The following is a 25171-nucleotide window of genomic DNA, read 5'->3' on the forward strand; positions in this document are numbered from 1 at the left end:
TGACAAAGTACCACATAAGAAGTTGCTTAAGAAATTAGAATATGAAGGAGGAATACAAGGTAAATTGCTAAATTGGATGGAAGACTTTTTGCAAGAAAGAAAAATGAGAGTAGTGATAAGAGACCAGCACTCAAAATGGAATGAAGTAATAAGCAGTGTCCCGCAGGGAACAGTTCTGGCCCCAATAATGTTTGCTATATATATTAATGATATGGATGAAGGAATTGAAAGCTATATGAGCTTCTTTGCAGATGATGCAAAACTACTGAAAAGAGTGAAAACTGAAGAAGATTGTGAATCACTACAGAGAGATCTAAATAAAGTACAAGAATGGAGTAGGAAGTGGGAGATGGAGTTCAATACAAAAAAGTGTAGTATAATGGAATTTGGAAAAAGCAAAAACAGAATAACAGGATCATATAATTTGGGAGAAGAAGGAATAAAAAAAGTAGAAAATGAGAAGGACCTGGGAGTCATTGTTATGAATAATATGTCACCTGAGAAACATATAAATAAGATTTTTGGAGAAACTTATAATTTAATAAGAACAATCAAAGCGGCATTTACATATCTGGATGAAGAAATGGTGAGGAAAATCCTAATCACCCTGATAAGACCAAGATTGGAATATGCAGCAATGATATGGTCACCAAGTACAAAAAAATGTATAAAAAAACTTGAAAGAATACAAAGAGCAATTACAAAATTGGCACCAACACTCAAAACTATCATATGAAGAGAGACTACAAAAACTTAAACTACAGACACTAGAGCAAAGAAGAGAGAGAGGAGATTTGATAGCTATTTACAGAATCATGAAAGGCATAGAAATTACTGATAGAGAGAATCTGATAAAATGGGATGACAGAAATACAAGAGGACACGGAAAGAAAATAAAAAAAGACAGCTATAGAAGAGATTTGAAAAAGAACAGCTTTCCTCACAGAGTAATAGACAGTTGGAACAAGTTAGATGAGAAAGTGGTGTGTGCAAAAACAATACATGAATTTAAAAATAGTTTAGATAAAATGAGATATGAAGACGGGACCCCACGAGCATAGCTCCCCTTCCCGTAAAATACAACTAGGTAAATACACATATATAAGTGGAAGGAAAACACAGGAGTCAGTCTTAGTTTATTCCTGACTAGTTTTACAGGTATACTTTCTCATTCCTTTGAGAAAGCATACTTGCAAAACTAGTCAGGAATGAACTCAGTGATGCATCACAATACAGGCGTTACAGCTGTTATACAGTCTAACCTCTGTTTTCGAACATAATTAATTCCAAAAACCTGTTCTAAAACTGAATCACATTTTTCCATTACAAATAATATAAAAGAACTTAATTCATTCCCAAGCACCAGATGAATGCTTATTTACCTAATTACACTTTATATATCATATAATATAGATTCTTTTTGGCAATTTTTTCCAGAATAATCCTGTTTCATCAGCATTAAATACCTGTTGGGGAGAAAACCTTGTTTATAAAGTCACCAAACTCAACCACAAATTTTCCCACCAATTCCTTGTTTGAACTCGCTGCCTCACCACGCCTAACTACACTGTGAATTTCCTTTCTGTTCTTAAAATTTTCAAACCATCCTCGACTTGCTTTAAATACAAAATCATCAGCACTTGTACCAGGGCTTTTCTTTACTAGATCATCGTAAATTGCTAACGCTTTCTCACATATAAATGCTTCAGAGATACTATCACCTGCTAACTGTTTCTCATCTATATCAACAACTTTCCATTTCCACAAGTATTTGTGTTTTTTTTTTTTTTTTTACTAATGACGGTGACTCCTTTTGCAACATCAGCTGACTTTATCACTTCTTTATTCTTGAGAATAGTACGAATTGTAGACTTTGCCATACCATACTGCACAGCAAGATCAGATGCATGAATGCCATTTTCGTGTTTTGCGATAATTCCTTTCTTCACTTCAATTGTTTTTCTCACAACTCTTCTTCTTCCTTGACCAGCAGTGGTGGGCAGCGATAAATTTTGCAATAAAGCGATAATGATAGAGCAATAAATTAGTCCTATAACGATAAATTTCCAAGATACCTTAAAGCGATAAGCGATAAATCCAAAAATACTCTATTTTTGCTACTTATGCATTTAAAAACCTCTTTTTTACACTTAAAACACCATATCTGTTTGCCGCGTAACAATGAGCCTGTAACCTCCCGCCATAACGGTTTTTCGTCTTCTACTTTATCGCTGGAGTTATCGCAGGAAATTTGAAAGCGATAAATTTTTCCGGTTAAAGCGATATTATCGCTTTACTTATCACAACGCCCACGACTGTTGACCAGTATCATTTTTTGCTTTCTTTGGAGCCATGACTAAGGGCTAGTGTAGGAAAAATAAATGCTGAATGCAATAAAATTGATAACGAAAGCACAGCGCAACTATTCAGCTCAGCAGTCAAAAGAGAATTGTATACATTTTGTCAGCAGCCATGTGTCAGCATCATTCGAGAACCGAAATTTTGTTTGAAAACAGAGGTATTTTCAACTCGAAATCTTTGCGTGAAAACCAATTTGTTTGAGTTCAGTGACTTTCAAGAACCGACGTTTGACTGTATTTGTTCTCTTGCACCCAGAATGTTTATAACCAAAGAAAATGCAATCAAGCCTATTCACAGAATATGGGGGTCACTCAGCTACAACTACAAAAAAAATATAATCAGAATGTTGATGCCAGCATCCTCGTATAGCCACTTGTGTCTCATGACACCTATGTAGGCCTCATCATTTTCTAGAGGTTAACCAAAGAAGCTGAGATGAACAACATAGTGAATTATCAGTGCCCAATATGTAAGTGACTGTGTGGTCCTTAAATTTATACTTGAAGTTGGGAAGACACATACAGAAGTAAACATAGACACAATAGAATTATGTGAAAGCTAACTTTGCTAAGACAATACAGATATATAATAAAATGTTAGGAAGTACATTTTTCTACAGCGATTTGATTCGAGGTACAAGTTAGATGAAAATATAATCCAGGCAAACAACATGAGGAAAGCAAAACTGGTCTGTGGAGACAAAAAAAAAAAAAAAAAAAAAAAAAAAAAAAAAAAAAAAAAAAAAAAAAAAAAAAAAAAAGACCCATAAACACAACTCCAACCCTGTTTCTACATAGTAAACACACACATATATGAGAGAGAGAGAGAGAGAGAGAGAGAGAGAGAGAGAGAGAGAGAGAGAGAGAGAGAGAGAGAGAGAGAGAGAGAGAGAGAGAGAGAGAGAGAGAGAGAGAGAGAGAGAGAGAGAGAGAGAGAGAGAGAGAGAGAGAGAGAGAGAGAGAGAGAGAGAGAGAGAGAGAGAGAGAGAGAGAAGGAGAGAGAGAGAGAGAGAGAGAGAGAGAGAGAGAGAGAGAGAGAGAGAGAGAGAGAGAGAGAGAGAGAGAGAGAGAGAGAGAGAGAGAGAGAGAGAGAGAGAGAGAGAGAGAGAGAGAGAGAGAGAGAGAGGAGAGAGAGAGAGAGAGAGAGAGAGAGAGAGAGAGAGAGAGAGAGAGAGAGAGGGGGGGGGGGGTATGTGCTCTGTAGGAAGGAAGCTGAAACACAGCAATACAAGGGCCAGACAGGAAAGTTGAGCTTCTCAGATGGCAGCGTTGCTAAGCAAAAGATCGACAAATGTAGATTCCAAAGACAGAATGAGGAGCCAAAGGAAGAGGGTGTCTCACACCCACACTCACTTGTACATGCATGCATACATATGCATTGAGAGGGAAGACTAGTTGGGGAGGGAGAAATATAAATACAGGATATGAGGAGAATGGAGAAAAAGTGCAAACTTGGGGAGGAAAGATATGGGAGAAGGTGACAGAACTGTGACAGGAATAGATGAGGGCAAGGAAAACTTGAAGATGATTCATCTAGAAAGATCTGGGAGAGAAGAGGGGCAAGAGCAGAGATGGACAGATGGAAATAACCGATAAATTGGAAGAATGAAGCCAGTGGAAGAAGAGTAATATGTTAAAAATGAAGGGTGAAAATAATGTGGTTGGGATGACAGTGAAAATGCCAGAGGGGATGGGTAAGGGGAGAAGAAGATGAAGTCAAGACGGCAGCGGCAATGATGTTCTTTGCTATGGGTCATTGTAGCACTCCCATGAATAATGGGCTGAGCCAGTTATGCAAGAGGTATTGGGCCCTGGCTCACTTCCCGATGTCACATTGTGAACGCAGCAGCTGCAGCCACCACCCTATCAAACCCTTTTTCTCCCCTGGCCATCCTCAATTAACCTGCTCTTCAATTTGTCCATTCATTCACAATGCATGCAACACATTGTTATGATGACATTCCTGTACCTTTTATTCCAAGTCCAAGAAATCCACTCTGCCTGGAAGCCTGTATTATCCATTTCCCCAACCCTTACTCACAACCATCCTCCTAATGACATGGATGGATGTGGTGAAAGGGGCTTTGAGAAAGAGGGGAATGTCTTTTGAGCATGGGATAGGCGCAAGTTGAGAAAGTTTGTGTATGGATGATATTTTGACATCCTGAAGACATTTCTCTCCTTATGTTTTTTACATGAGGGGAAGAGGAGGGAAGGTTGTGGTGTAAATGAAGGAAAAACTTATTATGGATTGTAGTGAGGTTTAATTGACTGATGCCAAAGAGAGGGAAATGTGTCAGAGGACTGGAGGAGTCCTTGTATAGTTCTACTCTGCAAAGGGCAAGGGGGGAAAATAGGAATGTAATTTTGGAGGGATCAGGTTGATGAATGTAGTTGGAAAGGCATATGGGTATTTGTTAATTGAGATGATTAGGATATATGGATCAAATTTGTAGTAATGTACATGTATTTTTTTTTTTTTTTTGGAGGGGGGAGTTGATTTGGAACTTGTTCATGACAGGAAGAGGAAGTCATTGCAGAAGGTATAACAAATGTGAAGGATATGGGAAATTTAAAGGCAGTAAGAAGTTTTTACTTGAGTAGTAGAGATTGTGTTGGAATTAGAAATGGCATGAGCGAGTAATTTGAGGTAAAGTTGGGCTGTGCCAGAGTTGTGTAATGTCTCCATGATTGTTCAACATGTACATTAATGGGTTGGTATGAGTGATGCAAAGGTGGGCTGGGGATTGGAGATGGTTAGTGATTGTGGAGGGGAATAGGTGGGCCAGTTGTTGTTTACCAATGACACTGCAATTGTGGCTGGAACAGTGGAGGGTCTAAGATAGCTAGTGATGGAGTTCATTAGGGTATGTGATAGGAGAAAATTGAAAGTAAATGTGGCTAAAGGGAGGTGATGAGATTCACAAAGGGTGAAGGTGGCAGTGAGACAGAAATAAGTCATAGAGAAGAGAGGTTAGTGGAATTGGATAGCTTGAGGTATTTAGGGTCACATGTAGGAGGGGTGGTGGTGGTAAACTGTATAGTGAGGGGAGCAAGTAAAAGTCTTGTGGATGAAATGTGTAATGGGAAATGTATCAACAAACAACTGAATTGTTTCCATTTTCCCCTTACTCCCACAATCGCTAAACCCTATCACTTCCATGTTTATCTTGTGTACCACCCCATCCATGTACACATTAAACTTTCATAGTGACAGCACAACCCCAGCACAGCCCCAGGTTCAACTCAAAGTACTTGCTCTCGCCATTACTAAAGCACTATTCACAAGAGCAATGTTTTGGCACAAAGTTCTTTTCTTTTCTTTTTTCAGCAGATTTTTCCTGCAAATTGTATATTTGAGTTGTTTGTAAGTTGATGTTTGGTGGACATGGGCCCTGCAAGTACCTACTTTTAGGATAGCACCATTGTATTATGTACACACTGGAGTCCCCTAAATAAATGTTCTCACTTCATTATCTTCACAAGTGATCTCCTCACACTAGATCCAGATCACAACACCAAAGTAACTTTTTAATGGTAACCCACCAGAGCAACTACAGAATAGCTGTTGATAACACCCAATCTTATTTAGACACAATGGTTGGGGGGAAAATGGAAGCCTCCCTTTGGAAGTCATTGGTAACATTGCTCATTCATGAGTATCATGAATTAAAGTATATTCTATAGTGAAACTGAATGGCCAAGCCTTACAATTGGGAAAGAACCAATAAATCCTGGATCTTGTTTGTGATACTCCTATGGCATTCTAGCCCATATATCAGTGACCTGACAATGAAAATCAAGAATAACATAAGTATACTAAGATCAGCATGGGGTTTGATCAGAAAGGAACTAATCACAGTTCCCAAATATCAAGAAAACATAGACACTACAAAAAAGGGGGTGGGGAAGAGAAAGGGAGAGAGAATAATAATATTTACCAAAACTAACTCAATAGGAAAATGTTTACAGAAACCAGAATTCTCCCTATAGAACATCGCATGAAAATTATAGGTATGCAGTTCCATGCAAGAGTCCTCAGCTCAACTTGCCCATCTCATTACCAGGGCCAGTTTTACCCCTATTTGACAGATTTAATCAAACTGGGCCCCACACTAAAGTGTTTGAGTCCAGGCTATACTTAAAAACCTGGTAGTAAACAATGAATTTACAGCATTTTTAAGTGTTTTTATTGCTTTGAGGATTTACGTAACAAAGTACATTGCAGTTGTATTGGACAAAAGAAGTTTTTCAAAACTAAAACTTAATTGAAACTATTTATGGTCAATAATATTGCAAAATATCTATAGAAAATGACATTGATTTTGAAACTGTTGAGAAAAAAAAATCTAAAAGACCTGTGCAAGAACACTATAGTTTTCACAACTTGTAATAGAAATTTTAATCTTTCATATTGTCTTTTAACATTTGGTATATCAAGTATTTAATGCTTTTTGGCTAAGACAGGCATACTACACAAAAATAGAACATCAAATTTAATCTTTTGTAGAGTAGAGGCACTGCTATCTATTTTCTAATTGGATCCTGCAATTCCTAGCACCAGCTTTGCTTATTAAATCACACATGCACAACCAACCAAATCTATATATAAAATGCAGCAGTGTCTGTCACACCCTCATCAGAGAAAATTGTACATTGTTAGAAGTGACTTAAGAACATAAGAATGAAAGAGACTGCAAGAGACCATAAGGCCTACACTAGGCAGCTCCATATCCATCACCACCTGTCATCCCCATCCATAAAGTTGTCTAACCATTTCTTAAAACAATTGATAATTTCAGTGCTCACTACATGGTTACTAAGTCTATTCCATTTGTTGACCACCCTATTAGTAAACAAATTCTTGCCCATTTCCTTCTTAAATCTAAATTTGTCCAGTTTAAATACATTAATGCGAGTCCTGCCCTGTTGATTTAATATGATGACCTTGTTTGCATCACCCTTGTTAAAGCCTTTGATCCACTTGAAAACATCTATTAGATCACCCTGCACTCTTGTCTTTCCAGAGAGTGTAAGTTGGTGCCTAAGCCTCTCTTCGTAAGGCAAATTTCTGAGTCCATGTATCATTTTGGTCATTCTTCTCTGTACTGATTCTAGTGAATTGACATCCATTCTATAGGACAGAGACCAAAACTGTACCACATAGTCAGGGGATGGGTCTAACCGCTAGAGAGCTTTTGATAATTACCTCTGCACTTCTATTTGTTACCGTTCTAGCAATGAATCCTAATGCTCTGTTAGCTTTATTTCTGCCACTAATGCACGGTTTCCTGGTTTTAACGTCCAGACTCACTAGAACTCAGTTCTAGTGAGTCTAAAAGTGTGTTACCTAAGCTGTATCTATTTTTGGGGTTGTTTAGCCCAATGTTTAACAAACTACACTTAGAGGTATTGAAGTTCATTTGCCATTTCACCGACCATGTGAACAATTCATAAGATCATCCTGAAGAATCTCTGCATAGTCTCCTGACCTAATTAGGCATCCTATTTTAGTGTCTACGAACTTTATGTACATAATGAACAACAAGGGACCCAAAACCGAGCCCTGGGGGTACCCAACTAGTAACACTGCCCCACCTGGATTTTACTCCATTTATGGTGACCCGCTGTTTTCTGTTACTGATCCAAGCTCTAATCCATTTGAGCAATTTTCCTCCTATGCCATGGGCTTTGATTTTATTTAGTAGTCTCTGGTGTGGCACCTTGTCAAATGATTTGCTAAAGTCAAGGTAAATCACGTCTTGCATACTGTGACATCTTTTACTTCATGCATCATACCCTGCATTTGCAAGAATTATATTTATAAGCAGCTCACAAGGCCAAATGATTAAAAAGTTGGAATTTGGCCTCAGAAAGACATGGGCAGCTGAATGTTGCATGCTTAAAAGTGTGAAATCCTAATAATTTATTCTTTGCCATTAAAAAGGAAAAGAAGAAAATAAATTATGTTAGAAGATATTGTTTACCACAAAGTCCTATTGGACAGTTAGGACAGTCTCGCCTCCCTGCTCAGTGACCAGGACCTCCAACTACTCCATAAGGACAGCATCATCAGTGAAGACCATGTCAATGACCTTAGTGTTACTAATAGATGAATAAATGCTCCAAAACAACATTGATAAACAACTCTTTACAATACCTAGTCCATGCAGGTGTTGAAGCATGTTGGAGTGAGGACACACCCTTGCCTCACTCTTGATTTAACAAAAAAGAAGCAGGACATTTTTCCTACATACATTACAGCATTCTGCCACAGTGTAAGCTAGACATTAAAACAATATTCCTTACAGGATTCCTACAGATCCACATAAGATCCCAAAGCACCCCATAATGTATGATGTACCAAGTCAAAACACCTTCTTGATATAACGGTTTCACAAGAATACAAAACACTATGATCTGATCAGTTGTTGACTTATCTGATATAAACCTAGAATGCTCAGTCTCTGACACTATATCAGATGTGAACAAACCCGTGTCAACTAAAGATGGGCAAGTACCTTACTGGCACCAGGGCTGTGGAGTCAATACTTAAAATCTCCAACTCCTCTATATGTAGAATTACTAATTAACACATCCTACATATACCAACCAATCTGAGTCTCAACCATTGTCTTGTGCCAGCCACTTCTTGAATATTTTGTAATGTTTAAAACTAATATCTTTCATAACTTTAGTACCATGAAACCCTAATTTTAGGCTCATAGCTTGAAAAATACATTTCTAACACTTTTAACACATCTTACACCTGACATATTCAAAAGTCAAAAGACCAATTACATCAGACTACCAAAACTAAAGTTATATGAACAGTCATATATAAGAACATGCAACATAATGAATGTTTCAACACACTAATGATTATGCTACACCTTTACTTTCTGATTAAAACAATTGTACATACTTTAACAAATTAATACTTTTAGGATTATTGAAAAAATTAGTCCATCCACATACTAGGAGTTTTTCCCCCTTACAAGGGGGGTAGCCAATGTCACATGCCTACTTCCACCTATTCTAATCCACCACCCTTTCCCACCTCTCATCTTAGCTCCCAAATACTTAAAGCTATCCACTTCCTCCAGCCTATCCTTTTAGACTTGCTTCCAACTCACTGCCATCCTCCACCCACATTTACATTCAATTTTCTCCTCTCACAAACCTTCCCAAACAGTCACTAACTTCCTTAATCCTCCTCTAATCCTGCCACAAGCAGTGTCATCAAGAAACAAATAATTTATCTCCCATTTTCTTAATAATCTCCATTCTCCTGCCTAGTACCTCCTCACCTCCCACACCATCACATCCATATACACATTGAACACCAATGGTGACATGACACATTACTGACAGTCCCACCTTTACCACAAACCACTATCTCCATTTCTCACTCTAACACAGGCTCAACTACTCTCGTAAAAACTCTTGACTGCCCTTAACAGCCTTTTCCCCAATCCCATATATATTTGCAAAACCTCCCACAATGCCTTGTTGTCTACCTTGTCGTAAGTCTTTCCATAAAAAGCCCAAAACACATTACCTTTTCCTAAAGCTTCTTCACATATCTGCCTTACCACAAAAATCTGATCTATGTAATCCCTACCTTTCCTAAACCTACACTGTTCCTAACCAATTACTTCCTCTGTTCCTTTCCTAATCATCTCAATTAAAAACTCTCATAAGCCTCCCCAACTAAACTCAACAAACTGATCCCTCTGAAACTACTACATTAATATTTGTCCCCTTTTCCCTTGTAAAGCGACCTACACAGGCACTCCTCCAGTCCTTTGGCACACTACCCTCACTTAGACATACATTAAACTTCGCTAGCTAGTCCACTATTACTTTACCTCCATTCTTCAGACAATGCATCACACCCATCTAACCCAGATGCCTTACCTGTTCTCATCATTTTCAGAGCTACTTGCACCTCATCTTTTCTTATTCCTCCTCCATTTTCCTCTCCAATCATCATTTTCTTAGCACCTCCCACTGCTACCACCAATCCCTCCCTATCCTCTTCCACATTCAACAGTTCTCTAAAATACTCTGCCCATCCTCCCCTTACCGTTTCCTTATCTGTTAAGATCTGTCCATCTGTACCATTTACCTTTTCTTCTTTACTCGACTCACCTCCCCTTCCTCTATCGATTTCCTTCACAAAATTTGTCACTCCTCTCCTTTTCACCCCTTTTATATTTTGTTTTGCCCATTCTTTTTTCTTTATACTTCTCATACTTTTCTATAAAACTATAACATTACTATCAAAATAAGTTATGTTTCATGTTTATCATTTTTTTTCTTATGACCAGAACTGCACTGAAACTTGACTTCACATGGTTATAGAAACTCTCTAACCTAATCTGATCATTTTCACAGCAGAATTAAGTCATTATTCATATGCAAGTCTTTAAGATAAAGAAATCGAGTGAAAAAGGAGTACACCTTCACATTTTGCTAGGCACAGAGGAATTGACAGACAGATAACTGAGTGACTTTATGTATGGAGCAAGAGTTTGTGCATAACAGGATGTGCATCTAAACCTACTTTCCATAACAGTTTCTACCATACCAGTGTGTAAATTTACTGTTAAGTATGAACTTAATATGACTTTGTATAGACAAGCACAAAAAATATGATAATGCAATACATAGAAAATGTAAGAACAAAACTTATGGCAATGAAAAGGAAGCAAAACTGGCGACATATCACTTGTTGGCTGGATAAGTACCCAACATGTAAAAGCGTCGAGACCTGATGCATTCACAGGCCACAACCCCACTGATACAGTGTTAATTTTTTTCTACATGATATAATCTTGTATATCCAATAATAAAATTAATTTTGCTACAAGCACACAAAATTGGCAACACTGATACAGCACTAACTATGCAGTGACTCACTGGTTGCTTTAATATAAGTGGTCATAAAAATTTTAAGAGTGCAGGTGTACATTCACATTCAAATGATGGGTGCATTGCTTGAATACCAACTTGAATCAATAAAATTAGTGTATGTGTAAACCTAGTAATATTGCCTGATTCACTGCTTCTGGTTTGAATTACATGCCTGACTTTTGAGTGTGTCTGCACGTTTCAAGGGCTCACACTCTGGTAGAGAATATAAGAATGACCAAACTTGCCAACTGTGTCCAGGTCAAGGACACTTCAGGCAGCAATGTCGCATTAGCCACATTGCCATATGAAATGGAGACTTTACTGTCATTGTCTTTCCCTCAAATCCCAAGCCATTTTTATCACCATACAGTCGTGTTATGAATATATATTCCATAATTACATACAGAATAACAGTGAGACAGATTACCATGCACAAATCATTGCTAAATGTGTCAACAATGGTTGTTTCCCCAGGTAACAGCAAAGGGCTAAGTTAAGTTATATCTACTATAATAGAATTCGTAATACGTATTACGTATATTGTTATGAATTAGAACTCCAGTGCCACTGTGGTGGCCCTGCCTTAAATTAAAATCAGAACAATGTTAGAAAGGAATGGGAGGAACTAATTACCTCACCATGGTCTCTTGGAGAGAAATGTGTCAGGAGCAGATTCAGGGGGCATGCAAACCACATCAATTCTATAGAAGGAATTTGAACAGAATTACTGAGGAACCCAGAAATTACAGACTAAAGGGGGCCTACTGGTCCATTAAAGCCATTTGTCTGTAATTTCCATGTGTATAACATAACATATATAAATAAAGGGTCATATTAATTACCGACAACTACTGTCAACTCCGATGATATTCATTGTTTTTAGTTAATATTGGTGTGAATAAATAATTCATGCTATACTTTATTGTAGCAGTAAGTTTTGAAGCATTTGGCTGCATCAATACCAAGACTCAAGATGTGATAAGTAGGAACAATAATAACAACTGCATTCAGGTTACCATTCATACATACACCAAAGGCTTTTTCCCCCTTACAAGGGAGGTAGCCAAAAAACAAAGGCATAAAAAACCATTCCCACCCATTCCATCCCTAATACACTCTGCTCCCCTCCACCCTCTACTCTCCCTCTTATCTTGGCACCTTCTGGATGACGGGTCATCCCTGCATCTTGTCCACTGCCCTGGGTCAGAAGCAGTGTTGGAAGACACAGCACATCCACATCAAGGCCGCTTCATTAAATTGGCAACCTTACCACCCAGCGGAAAGTACCACTGTAGAATAGGTCTTATCACAGAAACAAACTGTCTCACATGCAACCATCATCACACAGAAGACACTGAATAGTTCATCTTGCAATGCCCCACCCAAACCACCCACAATAACAAAATGTCTTCTTTGAGTGACTTATGGACCAAAGCAGAATTTCACAATACAGGTATAACAAATTCTGGTACTTTTGATTGCAAAGCCTTTCTGGTTTATTGATTTTTCCAGACTATGAGTGGTATGCATAACATATCTGCTCTGGACTGAGGTGCTCATCAGCTATGAGTTTGGCAAATTCATCCAAACTCTGCAGCCCCATCATAGTTTGCAGACATTTTTTCTCCGTGTACTTTACTGATGGAAAACCCATGATGTTACACTCAATGCCATCTGTGCCTAGTAAACTAGCCTAGTGGCCTAAGGAGTTTCAAGTTCCTGCTCATTTATATGGATTATAAGAGATACTGGACCATTAGTCTCCTTGATTGTGTCTGAGGCACAACTGCAACATAATTGTGGTGGAGGACCTTAGGCAAGAGCCCAAGATGGCAACTAGTGTTCGCTTCAACTGCCATAATCCACTCTTAACTATCTGCATGTATTTATAGTAAACAAGACTTACAAAGGTTTTCCCGTGCAAAATATCCACAGCCAGTTTATCCCCTAAGTATACATGAACAGCAAGGTAAATTTGGAAGTGTTGGAATACAGTGAACCCTATTAAACCAAATTTTGGGTAAACTGACCCCTTTGTGTCAACCAAACTTCCTTTTGTAAACTGACCACACATTTGGTTTATCTAACAAGTTTGAAAGTTGACCAAACAAGCTGGTGACATTGTGTATATGCTATCAAACATCTCAATGTGTGACTGGCTATACTGGAGTGTGATACTTTAGTTATGTGCACTCTCACTCACAGTAATACATACATCTACAATGTCTTCCAGGACTCCCACCATATCCCCATCTCGTAAGGCTCCATCAGTCTTCTGATTTATCAAGAAAGGGGGAAGAACCTGATTCTCTCTGTGCATCCAAAGTTTGAGATAATTCAGGACCCTGAAAGGGGATGTCACGTGCTATATAACTAATGGACATGTGTGGCCTGAAGAAAACAATGTCATGATATCATCAAGGCCAAGGAGAGGATGAAGAAAGTGATGAGGGGGATGGAAAGCAGGAAGAAAAGTATGGTGTACCGGAAGAGAGAATTTCCTACGGATGACCTCGATGAAGCTGTTTATAAATGCTACACTCAGGAGAGAAGGTGTGCCAGTCCATGGCATGGATATATAACATGCTGCACAGAGACTTACTGCATCTTGGCCACATTAACTTCAAGTGTAATGATGGTTAGATGTGGCAGTTTCAACAGCACCAGAGCATTGTAAATAAAGCAATCACTGGGGAGCTGCTTGGTGCTGATGCCAGTGCTGTGGATCTGTTTATGGACAAGTTTCATGAATTGAGGGAACTGAAGTGCTACCAAGACTTTCAAATTTACAATGCAGATAAAACTGGGTTCTGTTAGAAGTCTGCCCAGGAACACCCAGACAGACATTGAGATAAGCACTCCCGGTAGGCAACTTGTGAAGGACAGGCTGTCGATTATGGCCTGTGCTAATGCTGATGGGTCCCACAGAGCCTGGTGTTGTTGGTAAGAGTGCTTAGCCAAGGGCACTCAAGGACTTAATGGATGAACTACCTGTAGGGTACCACAGCATGGTTTACTCAGGGTATTGTGGATAAATAGTCCCACAAAAATTTTACCCATCAATTTGTCAACACCAGAAAATGTACAACAATAGCAGTGACAGGGTCAAGGCTGTACTGCTAATAGACAATACTCTAGCACACCCATCACAAGTGAAGCTCTTAGCAAGGATGAAATACAGTGAAGTTTTGTTCCTGCCATTTGCCTCTACACTCAACCCCTCCAATACAAGTTATATACTTGCATGCACATTAGGCTGCCTGATGTAGAATGATGAATCACCATACATGTTATAAAATATGAAGTTACAGTTGTTATTCTCTTTCACCCAGAATGTTCATACATACATACACACATATACCAACAGCTTTTTCCCCCTTACAAGGGATATAGCCAAAGTCAAAGACAGAAATCTACTCCAATCCATTTGATCCCCACATACCCCACTTCCATTCACAACCCCTCCCTCCCTCTTTTCTTGGCTCCTCCTGGATGATGGGTCAGAAGCAATGTAGCAAGAGATGCATTTTATGCGGTTATAAACATTCTTTCTTCCAAAGAATGTTTATAACCACAGAAAATGTGATCAAGGTGTTACTGAATGCTTCACCATATAAACTGACCTTCATTCGGCTTATAAGGTGCTATTCTGACCATCTTATAAACTATCAGGCATCTACCCCAAATTAGTTTGGTTTATCAAAGGTTTACCATGTTGTATATATTTGTTAAACATTTTTAAATCAATCACTCTATTGCCTTGGTTTTCCCTTACAAATGACCCACAGCCCATAAGTAATGCAGTGAAGATTTTGTGCTGCAAGTGCAAGATAATGTAATATAAGGTGGTCTGTGTATTCTGTGTAGTTAATAAAGCTAGGGCAAATGATAGGCTGATTCTGTCTTAGTACTATTTCATGTGGGGTGGCGGATGTGCTAGTGCAATTCTTGGCATGTGAATAATTTTGAAACCAAAACAAAACCTTGCATCATACAGACCAATCTCACTACTATCCAAGCTGATGTCAAGACACAGCACAAATCAAAACAAATATGTACCTCCCCTGACTAACATGAAATCAAGGAAGGCCATTCCACCGGCATATTGCTCTTAAACTGGTGCTGGAAGGATTCAATAAAACCCTCACCCGTAAGAACAATTATAGTTGTCTTACCAGATATATACAAAATTTTTGACAATGTCCCCAGACTAATGGAAAAAATAATTTGAAGACATTCATAATGGCAAGAAGTGGCCCAACTTAATAACAGGAAGACACTGCACAGTAACCCACAATCAAAATTCAGGAACAAAAAGAATATACAAAGGAGTCCCTCAGGATGCAACAATCCTCAACACTACAACACCTTTACTGTTCAATCACTTCACAAATGATCCTGAAACTCTTAAACACCAATGTTATCACACATGCAGATGACCTGACAATAACCCAGCACAGTAAACAAAAAAATAACATCAAAGAACCCAAGCCTATTCTAGTAAATTGGAACAATGCCTCAAAAATAACTAAATGGAGCTCTGAGACACTGCTCACGACAGGCAACCTGAAAAAAGGGCCTACTAGGTCAATTACACTTTACCATTCAGTCTACATGCACTTTTACACATTGATGTGTGGTCAGTACCTATACTTTTAACCTAATCTAGCCTAACCCCTGCAATACGATAATGCCTACATTGGTGTCATGATTACATTATTCTGTAGTTGTGTCTTAGATACTTCTCTGAAAGTCATCGTTATCTGGAAATATTCTCCTCATCAACCACAGGGCTGGATGACATTGACACTTCCAATGTAGCACTGACAACTGCTGAAGGCCCTTTATTATATGATTACTAGGATTGGGAGAGGAATAGGTGGGAGGAATGATTGATGATGTCTCTGCTGGGCTGATTTTCAAACAAGTTTGCTGAAATGTAGATTTGGCAGTTAACAGCAGTGCTTGTTTTATGACTTGGGTATGAATGTGTTCCCATATGGATGTATTGTGAGGGGTACTAGGGGTAGGTTATTGTAGATATTTGAGTAGAATACTGCTGGGGTTTACTTTAATAATGCATTTGGTGGGCTGTTTCTATGATGTGATGCAAAATGGATCTAGTGTAGAATTGGGTGCCTATATTACTTGCTACCTTACAGGAAGTGTTTTGGCTTCGGAGTTTTGTTCTACTGGCTGCCCAATGAGTTATTCCTAGTGCTGCATTTCATGCGGTTTGAAGAAAATTTGGATACTCATGATGCAGATACACAGTTACATCATACCATTTGTTTACATTTTATTTTCTTCCTGCTGTACAAGTCCTGTCTGCAGCTCTTCTGAATACTGTATATTACGAGTATAACACACACTAACTCTTCTGGAAGAAGCCTGGTTATATCTGTACATCCAGCTCTAGACTTTCAGCTGAACTTGTGGGTATGGTGGCAGGACATTATTAAAGCTAAATTTAGCTTTGTAATTGTATTTTACCTCCTGGCTTTTCCAAGCTCCTAGTTACTTTCAAATTTTAGATATGAATCTGAATCCATTATATAGTGGGGAAGCACATTCCAATGGTTAACAACTCTTATTACAATAAGAATTCTGCATCTTTTCTAATCTTCAACGTTCCTGGAATATTTTTTTTCTAATGTCCTCTCCTTCTTTGGTCATCCCATAGAACAAAGATGTCTTCACAAACTTCCCGATCATAGACTCTGGACAGTATTTTAACAACTACCTATAGCATGTTGCCCCTTGCTCTTCTGTAAACCAGTCCAAGGTTCAAAATTAAGCCAAAATCATGGTGGACTAGCCAAAAACGGGCAATATCTATAGTACTATTCTGTGTGCCTAGCCAAAATATTTAGTGTTATATGAAACATGATGAAATTCATGAAATAGTCATTATGTATATTCCTGTTTTCAACATAAAAAATATGAAGTCTATGCTTCAAAAAATTATGCTCAAATGAAATAGATTCAAATGTGAATCACGATTGACTCATCTCCACCAAAAATGTACTGAGCAGAGCACACAGCAGCCACAGCTACGGGACCACAATCTACAGCAGACCACTGTTTAATTGCATCTAGCAAGCAGTTGAATACTTTGCTGTTTAGGTTTTAATGCATATATGCAGCAGGCAAGCACAAGCTACTTTATATGTATGATATGATGTGACGTACGAAACAACCAACATTCCAAAGAATTTGTTTTCTGTCAACTTTTTAGAAAAAGCTAAATCCTTAAAGACAAAACAGGCATTTGGGTTACATGTCTTGTATATTTATCAAAACAACAGCTGCATAAAGAAATCTATTATGAAGTTTGCATCAAATGCAAAAGCTGTTGAATTGCTGAACTGCATTGCAGTATTATTTTTCTTTTCAAATGGCAATGATTTGTTGCATAGTGTTATCAATTGAGTTTGCAGTCACAGTATGACTGAAATGTCATGTGATTGCTATGCCCGTGTACTTTTAATCTAACTGTTCATTGTTGACTATGAACCCCTTTTGTTATAACACATGCAAGCATTCACGTCTCCATATGATATAAATCAGGGGTGGGCAACCTTCAGCCCGCGAAGGCCTAGTGTTCGGCCTGCCACCCTGCAAGGTATTATTATTGAAACCAGGCCCACGGAATTCCCAGCAAAAGGAGAGAAAAAATTTCCAATAAATATGGTTTTCAAATAAATAAATTGAACTACTTTATATTTCATTAGTAATAGTAGTTGTAGTTGCTGTAGTAGTAGTAGTAGAAGTAGTACGAAAATAAAACACTTTTGAACACAGTTCTGCACTTCTCTGTTGTCCTTCTTCCGTGACATTGTCCTCCCTTCTAAGAATTTTCAAAAATACATTGCATATGTTCAACATATTGTGGCCATGTTAGGCAGCACCTACTGTTGCAAACAGCTCTTCTCCAAATTGAACTCCACGAAGTCTCACCTTCACTCCCAACTCTCAGACTGCCACCTCAATGACTTTCTTCTGTCATCTACCTCAACCATTGAGCCAGACACAGAAACACTTTTTCATGGCAAACAGCACCAGCAGTCTCATTGATTTGTATGGTGTTCAATGCAATTCTTGTATAATTTATTCATTGTATTCAATGTATTGTACAAAATAGAATAATTCTGGGGATTTTGTTTTTCACTCCGGCCTGCGGCTTCCTCCCAAAAGTCTCATCTGGCCTTCACTATGAAAAGTTTGCCCACCCCTAATCTAGATTAAAGTCTAGATCTGAAATCCCATGAAGTCTGCTGAGAGGTTACTATGGATGGTTAGAATAATATTTATGTTGGACATGAAGAAATGAGTGAATAGTATCTGGGCTCTCCCAAAATTAACATTACAGACGCTCCTCAACTTACGTTTTAGTTACGTTCCGAACGGCCAAACGTAAGTTGAAAATGAATGTAAGTTGTTACTGTACTATACATCCGTAAATTCTATTACCGTATCTTATAAAACACCCCTAAATCATTAATTATACACATAACATTGTAAAATAATAACATTAATTTCAAATAAATTAAATTCAAGCAACATAAATTGAGATGGTGGAGGAGGAGGCAAGGCATGTTCAGTTTGTCGTTTGTGCAATGTAAACAATGGAATCAGTGTCATGCGCAAGTATCGTTTGAACTACGGAGAGCGCGCTAAACTAAAAAATTCACTCAAATTTTTTTTACAGTCGGTTCAAACGTAAAATCGAAAAAACGTAAAACGAATGAATGTAAGTAGAGGAGCGTCTGTACTTCATGCAATCAAAAATCAAAGCAGACTAGTTGAAAACTTTAGCAGGCTAGCCATAATTCTCGAGGACTAGCCAAAATTGAATCTAACTAGTCTGCCTGGCTAGTTAAAAAAAACTTAAGCACGACCCCTGCAGTGACAATAGTCCCAGCTTCTTCAGTCATTCCTCATAACTCAGTTCTTTAGTATTGGTATGAGCTTGGTAGCTCTCTTCTGAATCTATACCTTTAGATAACTATAAAGCCCATTTCTGATTTGCAAATCCCAAATAGGGTCTTACTAGAGCAACATATAGATTTCAACATCACCTCGTCCGACAAAATGAATGTCATTATTCTGATCAGTCCCACCATTCTATTTGCTGTTGACCTTTTCTGCAGTATACTCCAAAATTTTAGCTTGCTGTCAATAACTATTACTACATCCTTTTCGGTTTTCACTCACTTCTCTCTCATTGTATACTAGTATCCTCCAACTCTTAATTATGACTCCCCACTCCACATATATAACTTTTTGGGGATGGAATAATAGCAGTCATTTCTAGGACCATTCTCTCATGCAGTCAATATCCTCCACTTGTAAATGTTTGTATCATCTGCATAGATATATACTTTACTCCCATTTTTTAGGAGTCATACTTAAAGTCAGAAACATCTTAGAAACATTCCAGAGACATTTCTTGAGGCCAAGTCTGTGAGTGTAAATGGGGCTGAATTATTCAAAATAAATAAAATTATCTTCAAAAAACAACGGGCGAGTTTTATTCAGTTTCTGAAGTCATGTTGTTGGTTTCCCTCTGGAGGCCGTCTCAGACCCAAACGTGAAAAGATAGCTACAACCATACATGTGAGCCATTTGACAGTGATCTTTACTTACAGTCGAACTAAAGAAAGAATAGGGAAATAGGATTCCTAGACATTTATTTCACCTATCTATGCATGATTTGGTATGGTTTAAATGGGGTTGCACTAATCACCAACAACTACTGTCAACTCTGATGATGTTCAATGTTTTTAATTAACATTGGCATAAATAAATAATCTGCACCATATTTTTTCATACATTATTTTTAAGCATTTGGCCACATCAATATAATCAAGATATTTGATACTGAAAACTCAGCTCAAAACCAGCTATGAGACATGTTTGTTTATTGTTTGTAGTGGAAGACAAACTAACAGAAGTCTGAGGATGGACCTATCTTGAACTAAATAATCTTTAAATATGAGTACGTTTTAATTTTACCAACATGAACGGCAACTTGAGGTACGAGGCAATTCCGTTATGATCGTTAACACCCATCATGTTCTGGTTGTTTAAATTTCAAAAATAGCTGTTTTCTATTTTGTTCCTCAATTAACGAGTATGGCACAATCCTGTGCATGATCAAACCGAGCTCCACTTCTATGGCTCTGCTCCCCTCAGATTAGAAATCCAAAATGGCTGAAACCGATGAGCCGCACCAGGTGAAATTTGAAGTTAATTCCAAATTTATTTTGTTTGAAGAGTTGCAAAATGCAGTACAAACCTACAAGAACATTGTAGGCTGTATGGTAGGCCAGGTTAGGTTAATAGCCAATCAAAGTTAATATGGCACAACTGATACTATGCCATATTTGCTATAATGATCGGCTATGAATACAGCAGTGACATTGCATCAGCATGCTTAGTCACTATTGTACTCCTAGCCATGAAAATTTGTAGTATGGCTGCCATACCTGTGCCCTGCATGCTCATAAAAACCATACCAAATTATGCATAAATAGGTGAAATAAATGTCTAAGAACCCTTTTCCCCTATTCTTTCTCCAGTTTATCTCCCTTTCTTTCTGTAATTAAACAAATGGCTAACCTGTATGGCTGGCAGCCATCTTTACACATTTGGGTCTGAGACTGCCTCTGGAGGGAAAACAATAAGATAACGCAGCGACAATAAAACTCGTCCATTGTTTTCTTGAAAATAATCTTTTTCATTTTGAGTAACTAACCCCCATGTACACCCACAGATTTACACACATACATATACCAAGGCTTTTCCCCCCCTTACAAGGGAGGTAGTCAAAAAGGAAAAGGCATAATATCATTTCCACCCATTCCATCCCTGAATACACTCCACACCCCTCCACTCTCCCTCTTATCTTAGCACTTCCTGGATGACGAGTCATCCCTGCACCTTGTCCACTGCCCTGGGTCAGAAGCAGTGTCGCAAGACACAGCAAATCCACAGCAAGGCCGCTTCATTAAATCGGCAACCCTCCCTCTCCGTCCCCCCATGCATAAAAGGAGAGGACGGGGAGAAATCCCTTCGGGCTGCATCAAATTTTGCTCACACATACTACCTCACCCCCCACCCATTCCACCTCATGCATCACAACATCATCCATATACAACCATTCTCCATTCACCCGTCTTCTGTCCTCTCCCGTCCTTCCTCAACAGACATTCCCCTCTTCCCCAAAGCCCCCTTCACCCCATCCATCCACCTCATCCTAGGACGTCCCCTCATGTTCACTCCCCCCACATCTGCCTTCCATACCTCTTTTACTAATCTTTCTTCACTCATTCTTTCCATGTGTCCAAACCATCCTAATACTCTTTCATCAAACCCTCCCCTCATGTTCACTCCCCCCACATCTGCCTTCCATACCTCTTTTACTAGTCTTTCTTCACTCATTCTTTCCATGTGTCCAAACCATCCTAATACTCTTTCATCAACCCTATCTCCCAACTCCCTTTCCACCCCTGTTCTCCTCACCTCCTCATTTCTCACTCTATCTAGCCTAGTAACCCCCATCATACTTCTCAGACACGTCATCTCAAACACATTCAAACTCCTTCTCTCTCCCTCTCTTATGTTCATGTTTCTGCCCATACAGATTTGACCCCAAGAAATGTCTCTGGAGTTTTTCAGATGTTTCAAACTTTTTTATGATTCATTTTTAGTGTATCAGGGAGATAATTGATATAGAGCAAGAAAAGCAAAGGTCTCAAAATCGTGTAGTGCCAACTTAGCCCATCCTAATTGCTGACTCAACCCATTTGAAGTGCCAACTCGGTCCATTCAATACAGAGGTGATTTTCACCCAGCCCGGCAATTATAAATTCCAAATAAAATGTCAAATGTTTTATCTGTGTAATTTTGTTTTCATCACTGTGGCCTGTTTCTTAATCTTAACCTCTTCAATACGAGTCAAATACTCATGTGCACATCAGGTCGCCGGATGTACAATAATGCATCACAATATATCACGTTACTGCTATTATTATACATGTTCTCTTTCACCTCAAATGAATATAACATCACAGAAAACATGATCAAGCCTGTTCACAGAATATGGGGATCACCTCCTACACAATACACATAATTAGGAAGCTGATGCCTGCATCCTCATATACCCAACTCACAGCTCATGATGCATACATAGCCATCATCATACAATTGATTACTTTTTCAGAATGATGTGCAACTGGGAGATTTTCTTTTTCATCACCAATTGGTTGATATCAACAGGCACATGAATACAACCAGTTTCATTTTCATTTAGCAATAGTTTTTATTTTAATGAAGCCCAAAGTATAAAAAAAAAAAAAAAAAAAGGTAAAATTAAGTGCACACTTATGCAATATTGCAATAGAAAGTTAAATGTTCATTTTGTAAATTATAATACATCAATGTAATATACATTATTCTTAGTAGAAATCAATAATGGAAAAACTTGCTAAAAGTGATATACTAATGAACGGAGCCATGACAAATGCTTGAGATGCCATTTTTTTGACAGATATAGAGGTAAGAAATTAATGTATGAAAATTTTGTCTAGTCTAACCTAACCTACAATTAGTAATGCAGTACCTATAATTCTTGGGGTCATCAGGGATGTCTTGTCGTCATCTGGTATGTTAACAGCCAGTTTTGGCATACAATTAGACTGAAGGGTGTAGATTTTTATAGCTTGAAGAAAAGTACAAAGCTCAGCTCTATAACAATGTCTTAGAAATATGTCGTGTGGTGACGTCACTTGACTTGGAGAGGGAAAACAGCCAGTACACAATGCTGTCATCATCAAACTGACATTGACAGGACTGGACAGACACCAGTATTACCCTCTCAATGCTGCCACAAGATGCAATGTAACATTGCAGCCCTTCTTGATGTGGTCATACAATGTATACTCTACAAACAATGCATTTGTCTATCATGAACCTCTATACAAGTGTCGTAAATGGGTGTAGCTCAAGCTGTATCTCAGATTCTGAGCTTGTATTTCAAATGAATGACTCCTTAAAACCAACACTTAACTGCTGAGTGAAAGCGCCCATCAGTCTGTTACCAAAGGGAGTGAAATTTCAGGAAATTATGATGTCAGACTGTTAGTGATTTCAGGTGATCCAATGAAGATTCAGGAAATTAGCACCTGTGTCAGTATACTCATGATTTGATGTGTGACATTACAGGTAAGTGCCACCTCTGCATGATTCTAAGTCCATCCAATCCACTTAATTACCAATATGACTTTAGTTGTTTTGTTTGAGTCAAGAAACCTGTTTAGTGTCTTTCTACTTTATTTATTCTGAAACTATTGTTTGAAAACCTAATAAAAGTAATCTATTAAGTTAGCAATTCAATTCGTTATTCCCACTACTGGTATACTCACCAATCTCCCCACTCAATATATAAAAATCTCTGTACGGAATCATTTATGTCCCCTTGGATATAATGAAATAAAAATTCTATTCATTCATTTCAATATTGGGTAATTTTCTATAAGTGCACACCTATGCAATATAGCAATAGTATATTAAAGAATGATTTTGTAAATTATAATACATCAATGTAATATACATTATTCCGGGCAAAAATCAGTAACAGAAAACGCTGCTAAAAGCAATACACAAACATAGCTGCTTGGACTGCTTGAGAGGCAATATTTGTTTTGGTAGATGAAGAGGTCTAAGAAATTAAAGTATGACAAATTCGTCTATTTTAGCCTAACCTAACCTGCATTTAGTAATGCAGTACCTGTAATTCTAGACGTCATCAGGGTCGGTGTCACGTCTTTGACCTCTGAATCTATCAAAACAAAGATGTCGTCTAAAGGAGTCAATGTGACTTCTTTAATTTGCTTTTAGCATTTAGCAATGTTTTCTGTCATTGAATTCTGCCAAGAAAAATATTACATTCATGTATTATAATTATTTGAGGGGGGGTTGTGTCAGGCCAGACATGCTAAATAAAAAATAATAGAATAAAAATATAAACTGTACTAATACTTGTTCTGACAAGATATAGGCATCACAATTGACTGTATATTGGATGGGCAGACTTGGCTGTTGTAGGCTGTGTTGGTGATGGGCTGAGTTTGCCTGTATTCCCCAAGCCATCCGTGTGGCACTCCACTTTTCACCCCATGCTAATTTGACTTCTCTATTAACCACAACTCACTGTTTTCTAGATTTTTTATTAGCTATCTCCCAATTCAAAGGTACATTTTCAAAAGAATTCTCAAACAAGACACGGAAAGGTTCTCCAAGTTGCTCAATTGCTTCCTTTATAATTACTGAATGTAGACACTGCTAATGACATCATAATCTTGTGTTATAGAAACAAGCGTAATGAAACTATGATATGCTTAATACATGTAAAATAATAATCCACAAAATTAAGTCCACAAACTACATAAGCACTGGGAGAAAATATTTCTTTTACCATTACTAACTAGCCCCTGATGATATTTACGATATTTGATATGCACGAACGCTGAAACAGAGGGCAATACCAGAGGGTGTCTGTTTAATACTATTCAAATCAAGATCTTTAACAACTAATGCTGATAAATAACTGCCAGACCCTTGGTTACATTTCAAGGTTCTCTTATCATACAAGCCCTACTACATTCCTACCAAAAAATAAAAACACCTGTGTACATAACACAAAATAAAAGGAATTTGTGATAAATCACATCCTTTTCTCTCTAGTAAGGTTTCCCTTTCTGTCATATCTTTGATTCCAGTGCTGTAACTGGGCACTTTCTAGAGTTGTCAAATATACTTGTGGTCACAACCTCATCATTCTAAAGCGCTAGTCAAGACATAATATTCCATTATATACCAATCAGTTC

The 25171-nt window shown here is 38.1% G+C and overlaps 1 protein-coding gene across 1 annotated transcript in view; it reads right to left on the bottom strand.

Moving 5' to 3' along the window:
• The window catches only part of LOC143033784 (uncharacterized), a 126247-nt gene that overhangs the window by 99969 nt on the left and 1107 nt on the right, over positions 1-25171 (bottom strand). The gene's annotated exons all lie outside the window — the stretch shown is intronic.

Source organism: Oratosquilla oratoria, chromosome 16 (genome assembly GCF_046742065.1).
Source record: "Oratosquilla oratoria isolate Oo_2021 chromosome 16, ASM4674206v1, whole genome shotgun sequence".
Taxonomy (NCBI): Eukaryota; Metazoa; Arthropoda; class Malacostraca; order Stomatopoda; family Squillidae; genus Oratosquilla; species Oratosquilla oratoria.